This window comes from Cuculus canorus, chromosome 6 (genome assembly GCF_017976375.1).
Source record: "Cuculus canorus isolate bCucCan1 chromosome 6, bCucCan1.pri, whole genome shotgun sequence".
NCBI classification, from domain to species: domain Eukaryota; kingdom Metazoa; phylum Chordata; class Aves; order Cuculiformes; family Cuculidae; genus Cuculus; species Cuculus canorus.
Window position 1 is genome coordinate 20,293,948 of NC_071406.1, and position 15,359 is coordinate 20,309,306.

At 39.5% G+C, this 15,359-nt stretch overlaps 1 protein-coding gene across 4 annotated transcripts in view; it reads left to right on the plus strand.

The window, feature by feature from the left end:
- Window positions 1-2,106: 2,106 nt before the first annotated feature.
- Window positions 2,107-15,359, plus strand: part of LOC104054533 (sodium channel protein type 2 subunit alpha) — a 75,637-nt gene continuing 62,384 nt past the window's right edge. For all 4 annotated transcript variants that reach the window (XM_054070020.1, XM_054070023.1, XM_054070021.1 and 1 more), the window contains exon 1: window positions 2,107-2,368. The gene's annotated coding sequence lies outside the window, so the exon portion shown is untranslated. The remainder of the gene's footprint in view (window positions 2,369-15,359) is intronic.

Below are 15,359 nucleotides of genomic sequence, written 5' to 3' on the forward strand. Positions count from 1 at the left end.
TCACATACTCATAACTGGGCAAGTTTGCACCTCTGACAAGTCCAGTTTTCATAATAAAATGTAAACTTAGAAAATCCCTGTGAATTTCAGCAGTTATTTTTTTATTGTTTTTAACTTATTGTGACATTTTATTGTAATATGCATGAGATATTATAACATCTCATTTTTATTGTACTCTTCAAAGAAGATACAGAAAAGCAGGGCTAGATTTCCCAATGAGCTTTACCATGAAGGTGTAATTGTCATATACATAGATATCAAAAAGCAATACTTTATTCTCATATTTAATATTTCAAATTTTATGAATCCAAATTATCTTTGGGCAGAGGTTTAGATAGCATAGACATTTTTGTTTGGTTTATGAAGTAGGTTAAATTAATAATCAAAGTTTTAATGTTACCTATTACAATGAAATGATTGGTTTGTGAGAAGTACATTCAATAAGTGACTTAATTAAAGTAAGCTTTAGAATATTAGCTTCACCAATTTTAGGCCTATGCCAAGCCTGTATTAATTCATGGTGCCTTTACATATTTATACAAGGTTATCAAAGTATATGCAAAAGGACTCCAGGCTTTTTGAGGTGCAAGGCAAGGCCTTCACGGAACGCCAAATGCGCTTCAGCACCACGGAGAGCGCTTAAGTCCTTCGTTTAAGCGCGGTTTAGGAGCTAAGTTAAAATTGCCTGTGCTTTCCACTGGAATCCCTTTTCAAGGTATAATCTTTGTATTTTATATAAAAATAATATTTCAAAGCAAAAATTCAGTAAAACAACCTTAAATGAGGGTGTATTTTTTTTTTTGTGAGAATAGAATTTCTAAAACATTCAGTCACTGCTCACACAATAGGTATTTTGACCGGTTTTGACCTATTATTATCGTTACTTGAACTATCTTAGTACTTGGGAGTTCTTACATGGTCCAAGATCCCATTGTGGGGATTGAACAAGCAAGGAAATTTATGTTTTTTTCTTAAAGAACTGACACTCCAAGGACTTGTGAAAACCTTGATGAATGGTTCAAGCTGATACAAATAGGAGTTGCCACTGAAAGGGACAATCTCTTCAGCGACTACACTGTGTTGACATTAGCGATTTTTGTGATGAGTTAGATCACGAATCCCAATTAAAAAGTCGATGGTTTTCATCTAGATTCATTCCTAGTTAACTCTTGCACTTTCTCCACCCCTGAACCCATGTTTTGGTGCAATGAAAAATTTCCTCCACAGCTGAGAATTGTTGAGACAGATCTGAATGCAGGTGGTTGGTAGCTGTTTGATGTGACAGAGCAACATTAAGTGAAAGAAAGCTTTTAAGGAAATAGAGAGATAAAGGTAGACACAGTCAGCTACAGAGCATTCCAGTATACGGCATTCTTTAGTAACAGTAAATCCTATGTTGCAGCCATGGGGATTGTGGTTAGAGACAACTAGGGTGAGGCAGTCAACTTTTTATTAGTTTTTTATAACTAATATTATGCAGAGTACCAAAGAGCAGTTTCAAGATGCAATAAAATACAGGAGAGCCTTGGATGAAAATAAATAAAACACATCACTATAAAACTCCTTACTAAGAAATAATGTAATAGTCTTGATTAAATCCAAGCATCCATTCCTTTGGTGTTACATAACAATTCCCCCGCCTCCCTGGCTTTCAATAAAGAAAAAAGAGACCACACCTATTTTCCACTGTTTTGTAGTGATGGGTACTGAATAAAGAATGACTTTTACTTTTAAACATAACGTGCATTAGTACATAGTAAAACAAAGATACCTTACAGAACCTTGAATTTTCTGCAATAATTTTTATACAGGTGCGTCCAAATACTTACTTTGTTAAAACAAACAAACAAACAAAAGTGTGCAGGCTAAATCTCAAACAAATTTAAAAAAATGCAAGCACTTATTAGTCCTAGCCTACGTATTTCATTTTAAAGCTGTATAATCAAGGGCTAATATGTGATTCAAAACTAAACTACAGTCGTTTTGATAGGGCGTTAAGAATCCAGCTGAGCTCATTTCCTTGCCAGTAGGTGGAGCTAGCACGCAATATGCTGCCTCCTTGTTTCCTCCCCCTCCTCTCATCCCCCCTCCTTTTTTTTCCCCCCACAACCAATTTTCTGATCGATGCTGGGATTCAAAGAGTGAACCCCAGAACAGGAAGCAGGCGAAGAGACTACAGAATACTGCAGAGGTTCCTTTGTTGTTTTGATGGAGAGGCTCTTTCTTCATTTCTTTCCTTTTTCATTTCAGTGAAATTAAGTCTTTACAAGCTTCTTTGCCCAGGAACCTGAACCTGCAGTAGAAGGAGTCTCATCTACAAGTGTATGGATATTTCCTATGCCATGATTTGTAATTCTCTTATAATCAGGTAAGACAACACTACATTTAATTAAAAAGCTTAGGCAAGAAATTCCAGTTGTTTTGTGCTGAGATTCTTCTCTTCTAGTGCCACACCTAGTTTTCAATTAATATTAATAGAGCTAGAGGCAAGGAAATAATAGCCATCTTGGCCACTGCATGGATTTTTTTATAGTATTTAATTGAGTCTTAGCACAAGTTGTTTTTTTTTGATGTCTCTGGTCCTATGTTTTTTTTAAGATTGTGTGTTTATTATTAGGATTACTTTTTAGTTTGTATTTTTCATTGTAATTGAGGTAATTTTTAGGTGTTGTTTTGAAGTGGTCATCCACAAGTGTCTTCTTTTTCTACTGGAGGTTATATTGGTGCTGTATGCAGAATGTAAATCCAGTGTATTTTAAAGCATGTGAATATGAATATATACCTGGGATTACCCAGTTTTAATGCCTAAATGTGCTGGTACTTCTTCGTATCATCTTCTGTCAAAGGCTTTCTTTACATCTGAAATTCATTAGGCTTTTTTTTTTTTTTCCTGTGAGGTATAGAGATTTACAGAATTCTCCCCTCCCTCATCTCCCAAAACAGCCTCTCCCTGATGGAAGACAGAATGGAGGACTTGTCTGTGACTAAACATGGTTTCGCACTGCTGCAAATATCACATGAAACACATGTGTCTTGTGAATCATTTTTTATATATATTTAAGAATGATTTTTTGATTGTAAAACCGTCATTCTGTATTGCAAAAGACAGGAAAATATTCTTTTCATTATTTTTCTAGATTTATGACACACACTGGGAGAGACAGCAGAATGACTCAGGAGGTGGGAAGCTCATGCTGCATCCCCTGACTCTTCTTTTAAATCTTCTGGATTTTTTTTTTTTCTCTTACCTTCCAGTAATTACAGCAATAATTTATTTAGTCAGCAGAAACAACATAGGAATGCATTGACACAGAATAAAGAAAGGGCTTGGTAGCAAGTATGTGAGAGAAAAGAATGTGTGATTAACTGAAACGCATTTTGCTTTCTATGACAAGGTTGTAAGTAGGAAAGCACTGATTCAAAATTTTCACACACCTGTGTAAAGGTAACCTGTTTCTTTTAGGTGTGATTAATGAAGCAATGGAAAATTGCCTGTTGGGATTTGAATGCTGGGTGCTGCCTTGGCTTCAGACTATTCCTCAGATATATGTGAAACATTGGGAAGGTGCACATGCATTCTTGCCATTTATGCCTGCTTAGGTGTATTTTTTCTGATCAATGTTTACAATTTGTACATATGGGTATGGCTCAGCCATTGTAGTGTCTGAAGATACCTTCACTAGATGGTAAAGGATCATCCATTCTTGAACAGATTTGGATAAAAGATGAATAACTGCATTGAAATGATCTGCAGTTTCTTCCAGTGACATATGCATTAAATAAATTACGCTCTCATGTCTACAGGTGTCTATTCAACAACAAACAGGCGTGTGATGGGATAACTCACATTCTTAATATTGGGCAAGTGGATAAGTAATTGGCTCTATTCGCTTGATTTTTAGACTGCACCAATGTTTAACGAGAATAACATTTTTTTTTAAACCATGGAGACCTTGCAGTGTTCACAAAATGCAGTTAGTAGGCCAATCTAGCACATAGCTTCAAAGACAAGGTATAGATTTACTCTTATATTTTAAAAAGTAAAAGGAAATCTACTAGTTTGTTATAAGCTTTGAAGAAAAATATTGAAGCTGAATTCTTACAGATTTTGAGTACATTAATTGTGAGTATTGTTCTTTGGGAAATACAAACGCTTAAATGGCCATATCATATCAAAGCATGATCCAGTTGCCTTTTAGTAGCAGTGGCTGAAGTCAGGTGTTTCTGCAGGAGTTCAGGAGAAAGCTGACCCTAAAAGAATGCTGGTCCACACTACCTTTTTTAAACTTAATTTTGGAGTATATTTAAGCCTTCTTGTTACTTTTGTTCATGTGAATTACTCTAATTGAAATGTACTGTGCAGATGTACAAACACCAGTGCTGCACAGCAGACTCACTCTGCAGCCAGAGCAAGAGCCCAGCAGCAGTTATGCTGCCAGCGCCACTTGCTTGATTTCTTATTCACAGTCCTTGATGAATGGATTTGTGATGGATTTGCTGGGTCACTACCTGCAGCCCTGCCCATCCTCTGAGTTGCCTGTAGACTCTCCCCTCAAGGGTACAGAAAGGACATTGAAATCTAATATAGCCTGTCTGCTTGAATTGTACGAGGCACCAGTTAATGCAACTGTACTGTTATGCATGCAGCTCTCATCTAGAGCACAAAATTCCCAAACGAGCTTTTTACTGTGTTGCTTCCATCATTTTAAAGGCATGCACACATTCACACCCACTTCTCCGGAGGGAAATATGGATCCTTAGCAATGGTGGACCCTGTTCCTGCACTCTCCTAGAGTGAGTGCAGCCTCTTGTTCATCAGAGCCCCCCTTCTTCCTCTCGTTGCCCGCAGCCTCAGCTTGCTGAGCAGGCAGGCGTCGGGCAGCCCAGAGGCCTCCTTTCTAGAGGCTTCCTGAAGGCACTCAAAAGAATCCATTTTTTTGTCCTTCCTCGCCTCTTGCTAACACCTACCTGTCTGAGAAATGCTGGGTTAAAAGACATTTCTGTTAATGATGGCCTGAATCTCCTTTATTTGTCTTTGAAATACAGTAACAGAAGAATGCACCTGATTTCAAAGAAGTGTTATTGAGGGGAGGCAAAGGATGTTGTGGATCACTAAATACCAAAAGGATAAGAATCATTAAAAAAGCTAAGAAGGAAATGAATGATTCTGTAGTCACTGCATGTTTGGAAATCTATGCAATAAAGAAGGTTTGGGACTAAAATACCGAAAGAGGGCAATTTAAAGAAACACTGAATAATTATATTCATGTTGTTCAGTTCAAATTCCTATTGCTTCCCAGGTTGCAACTTTACCTCTCTTATTTCTGCTCCTGGACCTACTGTCTCTCCTTTTTTCTACACCTGCCTCCAGTTTAAGTTAGGCTGCTTCCCCCTTCTGCCTCTTACTGGTTTGGGACCAGAAGGAGGACTCTGTTTCTGCTCCTCATTTCAGCATTTGTTTCCTCAACAGCTATCGTTATCAACTGCACTGAAGGGACCACTATGCTAGGCAGAAACACAGTCAACACGTGGCAGCTCTGTATTTATTGCAAGCTGCTAAGAAGCTTTTTCTGAGCACATTTAGAAATTATTTTTAGAGAAGTGCTCAATGGCCAGATTTCAATAAATTTAAACAGGCACAACAAAATGCAAACTTTTATTTCCTGAGAAGCCTACTTTACAAAATTCAGAGTAGGGAATGTAGCAGAAGTTCTCAAAAATATGACTTGGAAATATTGTTTTAATGCTGCAGTATTATCATCATACTCATTAAACAGTCACAACAAGAGGTTTTAATTTTTCTATTAAAAAAACATCAACTTAGATTCATTGTTCTTTCCTCTTGGTTTTTATACTTGTAGATGAGTGAAACAATACTTCTAAACTCTTCCCAATAAGCAGACTACAATTGTACTTTTTCTGTTTAATCATGAAGCTTGTGTTTCTATAAGCTTTCAAGCTGAAAGAATTAATTAGTATCATGAGGGCACATGGATCCACATTGTCAACTTAAGCTTTTTTTTCTAACCTCTTCCAATGAAGTATCTCTCCATTTATAGAGTCATTAAAAAATGAAATCAGGATGAGGCCAGTGACATCAATTCAGTCTCAACAGTTAAGGTTTGGCAAAGCTGAAGACATTGGAAAGAGATTCCCACGATGGAAACTATTAAGGAAACAAAACTCTGTCCGCTCTGTTCATACTATATAGAAAAAAAGTTTTAAAAAAATTAAAAAGCAGCAATAACTTATTTTTTGGGTCTCTTTATTTAAAGTTCAGTGATTGTATGAAATTTTCTTAGGCTCTGTATAATTGCGATCGCAGTTGCTTCTTCATTCTTAGTTTCCCTTAAATGGGGCACAATCTGATTTGTGCCAGATGAATTCTTTTGACCTGCTAATGCTAGCCAGTTCTCACTCATCTTCTCTCCAGAGGTTCTCACAGGTATGTCCCATTATGTGCTGAAAATGCAGACTTCCCCATTAACAAAGAAGATCATGTTCAATAAAATGATTGCTCTGTGCAGTGTATAGTTACCTTGGGCAAACTGATAACATTTAACATTAGCAGACATTCAGTTTAGGATGACGGATGTCCAGGATTTGAACATATAGGCAGCAGTCTTCTCATGGACTTGTCATGTGACAGGTAATGCCTGATTATTATCCCATGTGGTGCTGCTTGTCTGGTCTTAAATGGAGTCTTAATGCACAGCTTTTGAGTACATTTAGAAGATGTCAAATGACCCACTCCAGCCAAAAAGAACTGGGTGCCATTCAACCCTGCAGTAAAAAGCATGACTGCAGCAGGTTTAGCCAGCTCACAGCTTAGTCCTGTGGTTTCAAAGGCAGTGCATGTGCTTTAGAGAACTGCACAGATCCACCTGATTATTTTGGCTACTTATTTGGCCTGTGAGCCTGTCACTCCAGAGCCTTCAGATCACTGATACTGAACTACATTAAAGCTACAATATTTCTATGTCTACTGCTGTCATTCCTCTGACAGCAGTATGAACTTTGCTTCAGTTAAATTATTACAAGCAGACTTTTGGAGTGGGGCAGAGATGGTCTTCCTGTTTGAATGGGTGTTATTTATACACTACATTTTTTTCTATACCATCCTCCTCACTATGTCTTGCCCTTCTCAGTGTAACTGCAAAGTCCTCAGCAGAATTTGACCCTTGTGTAGTTTTGTTTGATGATAAATGTAAATTACTTACTTTTAAATAAGAAGCCTGACTCAAGTTCGCTGAAGCAATACATCATGTTTTAAACTCACCCATTTGTCTTGGTAAGATGTATCACAGATGTATTAGGAGCCAGATTCAACATATGTATGCAAAATGGAGTCAGATGCATGCAGAAAAATTTGACAATCTGTGATCTTGAGAATATTGGCCAGTTTAATGCATCATAAATTGCAGATAGAGCAAGGTCAGAAAGAAGTGTCCTTTCCCTAAAGACTGTGGTCTGAATTTGCTGTTTAAAACTTAGTGCCATAAATGGGTGCCAACAAAAAGAAGGTTGAAGTAGCACCCAAGTATCTGAACAGACCATGTGCTTGTAAGGAAGTGTATGGCAAATTTCTATACAATCGTAACTATTATAAAATGAGAACTCTGCCCAGGGTATTTGAAATCTGACAGCCTTTCTCTACATATACTCATAGTTTTTATTAGTAATATTTGCACCAAATACAAGCTAGTGGAGTATCCTACCTCTTGGGCCACAAGGCAAGCTTTGTTAGATCAGTTTTCCCCACCGGAATTCTCTGGAGAGGGTATTCTAACTGGGACTGCGGCACACAAGGTCAGATCACAAGAGTATCACAGGTGTATTTGTAGAGTGTGTGTCCTCCGTATGTTTTCTGTTTACTGACAGTCAATAAGGAAACCATGGAAACCAAAGATAAGAAATGATACCCAGCAGAACGAAAAAATCTTCCATCTGTAGTTGCGTTAACCTGAAAGCAGACATGGGACAAACACTGCACGATTGTTTCCAGATTGAGACTTCAGTGATGGCTGCACAAACATCCTGATGGTGAATGCATTCGCAGAGGATAGATTTTGCAGTGCAGGGGCAGGATTCCATTTTCTAGAACAGGAAGTACCACAAAAGTGCTGATGGCAGACAGCCTCCTGGGTACCAAGATAATACTACTGAAAAATTCTCGTAGCGAAGCAAGGAGAATATGCTTGGGAAAATACCGAGGTGCAGGATGAGCTAATGTTTTGTTTTAATTTGGATTTTGGAAAACACTAATAGACAAAATGGAAAGTGCCCAATTTTACTGTAGGTAGAAATGCTAGGATGCAAACCTTAAATTTATTAAGGGAATCAATTTGACTAGGAAGCAACAGACTGTAAATGTTACTGGGCCACATTTATGAAAGTAACTTCAATGGAGTGCCATTTAACATCTTCCAAACAGTTTGCTTTTGTAGTTTGGTTGGCTAAACCTATGCAGCAGCCAGAACATATTTTCAAGAGTTATTGTTGCAAATTATTATTTATCTTTTTTTACAATATTTTCTGTTGGAGTTAACATTTAAAGCACTCCACAGCCTTTTACAACATTTGGAACTGTGAAAAGGTACTTGAGCTATTGCCACCTATAGTTTTGTCACATTACATGATCTCTGATCTGAAGCAAAGCTTTGGCTCTCTGGGCCAAGCTGAAGGCAAGTCAGCTGTTGTAGAGAGGGAAATCTATTACTTGATTCCACCAGTATCCTTTAGAAAAAAAAAATTAGATTTGAATGTAAGCCTCAGGGTATGAAGATGATGACCTTTAATCCTATATAGGACACTTGGGTGCTCTTACTCATGCTTATATTTTTCTCTGTGGAGCAGCAGAGGCATTCTCCATTGCTGGGAAAGGGATTATACCGCTTTTCTCAGTATTGACCTTACTTCCAAATTAGTTTAAAGATTCACACATTCTCAAAATAATCTGTCTTTAGTGAGAAAGATGATGGATGTGATGCAGAAATTGAGTGAGTTGGTATAGATATTGTGAAGATGGACAAACAGCTTTGAAACTGTGATGAGGAAAGGAAATATCTCCTGGGAATGTAAAGAGAAGAGATTGCTGAGTGGAAAGCAATTGAAAGTAGTTGGGGAGAGAAATTTTAGAAGGGTAAACAAGTTTAGTTCCTGGAAAAAAGCAGAATCCATTGTAAAACAATATTGAAATGTATATCTGTGTTCCTGCACAGAGGTGAGCAGTGTGGTGTGCATGGCTCTGGTGGGATGATCTCAGAGTGGTGCAGCTGCAGGTCACAGGTGACACTGTGAGCAAGGAACACTTGTGAGAACTCTTTGGGGAGCTCTTGCATTCCCTCTAATTGGAACCCGTTTTGCTGGCTCAAACATAGTGGGAAGGGAAAAGTTCTCCTGAGGTTTTCAACATCTGCTCCCTTGCTTTATTCACATGTACCAACAAATGCAAATGGAATATAATCAAAGAAATTTTACAGTTAGGAAATTATTCCAAAACAGAGTAAATCATCAAACTCCACTGAAAAAATCTGTTACTAATCACCCAGCTATAATGGGCTGCAGCTGTATTTTAGCCTGGACTTCTTTTTTTTTTTTAGATTATCCTGAGGAATTCTTCTTTTCCTCATAGTTACAAAATATTATAGTGAACAAGCCTCACTTCTCATTTTTTAAAGTTACCTTGAAACCGAATCTGCTTTTCTTAAGCACAATGACTGAATTTTACAGCTGTTGGTTCTCTGTGGTTTGTTTTGTAAGGTTTTTTTCCCCTTATGAAAAGGGAGCTAAAATACTTTACTTTTGGGCAGATATATGGTGTGACTCTTCAGCTTTCCATTTCAGCACATTCTCACGGTCAAAAAGAGAAGTGGCACATAAGTTTTCTTAACATCACTACCCAGGAAACTGATACCTGAATGTAAAATAAGGCATCCATTTTTTTCTGCAATAATACTTTGCCATTGGGTAACTTACTAAGGGATTCTCATGGATTTGGCATTCTATGTTCCAGCCAAGGCTCGTGTTAAATCAGGGGACTGTACTAAGCCATACTGGGCAGAATGTCAGAGTAAACACTCGTAATGATCTCCTCTAATCCTACAATTATGAACCTGTGTTGCTTCCTCAGGTCTTTGAATTTTCTTGATGGAACAGTGATACTACCTTTCTGCTCTTACTTAACTGCCTATGTCTACCATACGTACTTTGAACCTCAGGATAACTTGATCCATAAAGACGGTTTTGTAGTGTTCAGAATATTCTCAATTATTGCCTTGATATGACAGTTCTGTTAACAGAACACTATAAAAGGCACACAGAAACTGGGCCTGGCAACCTGTATAATGGGTTTTTTTAATGGCATGTCTATTTAATTGTAGGCCAATTAACTACTCGGTTTCCCTTCAGATAAAAAAAATCTTCTGAATTTAATAGAGAGTTGTTTAATGCTTCCTAATGCTTTATATCTGACTGAGCTTTTCATTACTCAGAGAAACAAACATGCTGGTTGGGTCACCAGGGAGTAGTGGTGATGTTTGCAGGAGGCAGGGCAGGATGAAGCTGTAGCTTTTCTAATGCTTCCTGTATGATGGTCTGGGAAATGCTATAGTACCACTTAGCTGTGTTCTGCACAAGTCATCAACCATATTATTAATCATGGGATCTAATTTCTTGCCATTTGGTTTAATTTATCCTTTTTTGTTGCCAAATTTTGAACATACATCCATCCTTACATACTTCACACTGGCGACAGCTTCATTTAAAAGACACACTTACTCAACCGTAGAGATGCCTGCAGTGTGAAATTTTGGACAGTTGCCAGCGCTGTAATAAATAACTATTGGAATTACTGTATTTAATACATAGGCAAAGTACTTCAACAGTATATTCAGTTCTTACCCTGTCTGTCATGGTTTAAGCCCAGGTGGCAGTTAAGCATCACGCAGCCACTTGTTCACTACCCCCACCTTCCCACCCTGGTAGGACAGGGGAGAGAATAGGAAGCGTAAAAGGGAGGAAGCTTGTGGGCTGAGATAAGAACAGCTTAATAAATGAAATAAGATAATAATAATTGAAACTCGTAATGAAAAGGAAATCAAAAAGAGAGAGAAATAAAACCCAAGAAAGACAAGCGATGCAAATGTAAAACAATTGCTCACTACCAAGCAACCAATGCCCAGCCTGTTCCCGAGCAGCGGTTCCCACCCCCCTAGCCAATTTCTCCCAGTTTATCTGCTGAGCGTGATGTCATTATGGTGTGGAATATCCCTGTAGCCAGTTTGGGGCAGTTGTCTTGGCTGTGCCCCCTCTCAGCTTCTTGTTCAGCTCCAGCCTACTTGCTGGCAGGGCCTGAGAAGCTGAAAAGTATAAACACTGCTTGGCAACAATGAAACATCAGTCTGTTATCTACCTCTTTCTCTACTAAATCCAAAACACAGCAGTGTGCCAGCTACTAGGAAGAAAATTAACTCTATCCCAGCCGAAACGAGGATGCTGCCTCTGTTAGTGTTTACCAGTTGGCAAACCACATATATTTCTATACATTATTCTGTTTCTGAAAGCAGACATCATTCTTTTTCTCAAAATATAAAATGGAAACAATGTTAATAGGTGCAAAGTAAGTGGCTGATAGTTAATAAAACAGGTATGGATGTACAAGGTTCCACTAAATATTTCACATTTTAATAATCGCATTAGACATATGTTAGTAAGTGGCAGAGTCAAACAGTCAGTTATGGGACATTGAATTAAGGTTGTTCTTTACATTCTGGAAATCAGACATATGATTTGTAGTCACCTCTGAAAAGTGTGATTTGAGTGAAATGCCTGCCATTATGTACTGAGTATGATTAATCTCATTCCTCTTCCCTTTAGAGTCAGTGGAAAGAAAGAGACACTTCTAGGGCACAATTTGCTTCATCTCAAGCTAGACTTCTAAAATAGGTTAGAAGAACTGCCTTTTAAAGGACTCCATTTTCTACAGTGAATATGAAAGAAGTTCAAACTGGCTTAGATGCAAATGTCTACAGATACAGACATCTGACACCAGGGAAGTTGACTCCTTCTTGTGACACAGGCAGAGGAAACATCCAGCTCTCCAAGATGGTGTACAGACATTGCACAAAGGACAGTAGTTTTTGCCCACATACTTATCATCCTTTTTCCCCCTTTCCTGTAGTCAGTTGTCCCAATCCGTGTGCAGCACCAAGGAAGTCACCTCCAAAACAAATCACATTGCTTTCAAGAGCTTGCCTTTATTGTGTATGACAGAAGACAGTGAATGTAGTATATAGTATCTAGTGTATATATAGAATATATATAGTATATCTACATATAATGTAGTATATAATATCTTGAATGTAGTATATAGTATCTGCTGACAAGTGAACCAAAAGTAAGATGGATCTCAATTCTAGCTTGTTTGAGTCCTTCTTCCTGTAGTAATAGGTGTTTTTTATTGAAGTGTTCATACACAATTTTAGGGAGACCACATTGGTACTTATATGAATGATCAGGAGTTATTGAATCTATGTTTACACATACTTCACTGAACTCCTTATGTTTATAGTTCTTTATAAACTCATTTTCACATTTTATTGTCCATCTTTCCAAATCAGTCCAGTTATCTCAGCTTTCTATCCCCTCTCTTGTCCACACAGTTCTAAGGTTTTTTTTGCTTTGTCCTGTCTTGGCTTGCCCTGTCATTATACTGGCTCCACCTCAGCCCCTGTGCCTTTTTCTTCACTTTTTTTCCCAGCCTGTTCTCCCACGAGGTCACAACCTAGATGATTGTCTCAGTCATAATAATCTACACATATTTGAGCTTGTCTTGTCTCTTGAACCAGCCTCTAGGACTACTACAGCTAATTTTGAGATAATCTCTCTATCTAGGCAGACATGTTCTTCACATATAATTTCCCTGGAGGTTTTTTCTGCTGCCAGTCTTCAATCCCAGATATGTCTCCCTTTCTTCCTACCTCCCCCATTTTCCTTCTGTATTTCCTTACGCATTTTTTGGTTTTAATAACCAATGTACAAAATCATTAAGAACTCAAAGATGAAAGCATTCCTACTCTTAGGTCAGCACAGTCCACAGAGAGGTAGGCCCAGCTGGACGCTGAAACATTAACAGAAAAGGCATCTCTGGAATTCACACCTTTGAACCTCTGGAGTGGTCTTCCAAATATCTGCAAACTAGCTTTTCAAAATGTTTCAGCTCTGGGTAAGTATTATACATATCAGTCCAACAGAAAAATGCAAAATTCAGAATACCATTTTGCAAAAAGTTCTGCAAGACTTCCTATTGAAAACTGGCAGATATAAAATCTTAAAAATATATATCTTTAGCTTTTTTTTGGAAATTGTTGCATCATCTGAGTTGAAACTTCCCTCCAAAACCCAGCCTTAGCACTTCAAGTTTGGCAAAAATAAAGCAAGCAAAAGGAGGAAAAAAATAAAAGGAAAACAGGACAGGTCAGGCATCTCAGTAATAAAAATTACTGCCAGCCCCATCAGTAATTATCATGAAACATGACAACCCGTAACTAGTAGCTGGCTTGGACCCATCTGCAGTCTATCCCTAAGGATATAGTAACAACTGCTAACCCACAAACCATCATGAGACTAAAAGAACATTTAGAAGTAAATGTGAGACATCTATGACTTAGTTTCCAGAATCACTTCCAGCTTATTTGAAGCGGCACTACTCTGAAACAAAGCCAAGCCTTCCATTCCAGTGGCAAAGGGAATCTGGTGGAGACAATGTGCAGGGAAAGCAGCTGTGCTTTTCAGTTGTGATTTTTGCTGTTTCTGTGTACTTCAGAGACGTTGGTATGTTTCGAGGAGCAGCTGCATTTTTGGACATGCAGGTAGGGATGGGAGTAGCGCTGATGAGGAAATGCAGTCCATGGCATCCTGCCCTCGGAGGCTGATGGATAGCCAGGGAGTTAATGCTTCTTTCAGCCTGCATGAAGTCCCACAGGATCCCCTCGGCAGCTGGTGCTGTGCAGCTGCAGGCAGCCAGTCAGCAGCAGTGCAGTTCCTGGGGGAAAAGTCTTACGCGTTATCCATGGAGATGTTGGTTCCTCCCATATGGGATGCTCCTCATGCTTTCCAGGTCTATGGTGTTTTGGTTTTAGAAATAAGTTCCTCAACAGGCAGTTGCATTTGTTATTAATAAACTCTATTTGCAATTGCAGATCTATTTAGAGAATACCCCGTTTAGAGAAAACCCCATAATCGTCGTTTATTTTGCAGATTTACAGGTTCGATCCGCATCTCCTGATGCTCCCACATACACCAAACCTAAACTCAGGGTTATTTGGCATGTGGCGCAGGTTATTTTTTTTTTTCTTCAAAAACATACCAATAGCTTGAAATAAGGACAATGTCTTTTAACAGCAGAGATGACGTAAAAAATCAGTCCCAGCACCCCACTCCCCGTGTCCGTTTCTATGGTTTTAGTCACCGTTTCCTATTTAAAACCCCAAGCCAACCGCCCCGCCCCCGCCCGAAGAAGGGAGCGGGCTGCCCGCTGCCCGCTGCGCTCCCGTTCGATCAGGTCCCGCGCGGCTCTGCGGACGGCGCGATGCTGCGGGTGCGGCTCTCCCGGCGGGCGCCGCGCGCTGTGCGGTGCCGCAGCCGCCGTTGCCGGGCAACCGCGCGCTCCCCGCCGCAGAGCCGCGGCCCCGCGCCCCCACACGCACTCGCTACGGCTCCTCGGGAGCTTCGGAGAGCGAGTGTCCTTCCTCGGGGCTGGGCGGGAGCGACGTCCGTCACCCGTGTGCGGCCAGGCAGGAGGTGGGGACGGGATGCCTTTCCTACTCACAGGCATATCTGTAAATTTTCCCAGAAATCTTGTGCCTATTCTGTTACTTGCCGAGGATTTAACGTCATTATGAACTTCACAACAGTCAAAACTCTTGCTCATTGGGGTCTGGCTCCAGCTCTCAGCCTGACCCTGCATTTGTGATGGGGAAAGGCTGCGAACAGAGGTGATGGCAGAAGACGCTTCTGTTAGCACGGATCACACCGAGCACAAGGCGTTATCCTCTCCAAAGAGTGCGCGGTGCTTGGAAAAACATTGCTTGAAACAAAGCATCCTCTCACAGGGTCATTCTAACTTTAAAAAATGTACAATTTGATGAAGCTTAACTCTACTTCAGCTTAAATAAAAAATATTCCATTTTTTTTTGTAACTACTTCCTGTATCACCCCAGAGGGCTATTTTTCCGCTCGGTGTTGTCCTTTGGAGCGAGATGGAGCTGCCTGTCTCCCCTTGTTGGTGCCTGGTGTGGCCCTGGCTGCTCCCGCTGCCTGGCTCTGCCAGAACCCGAGGGAAGCACCTCGAGGTGGAA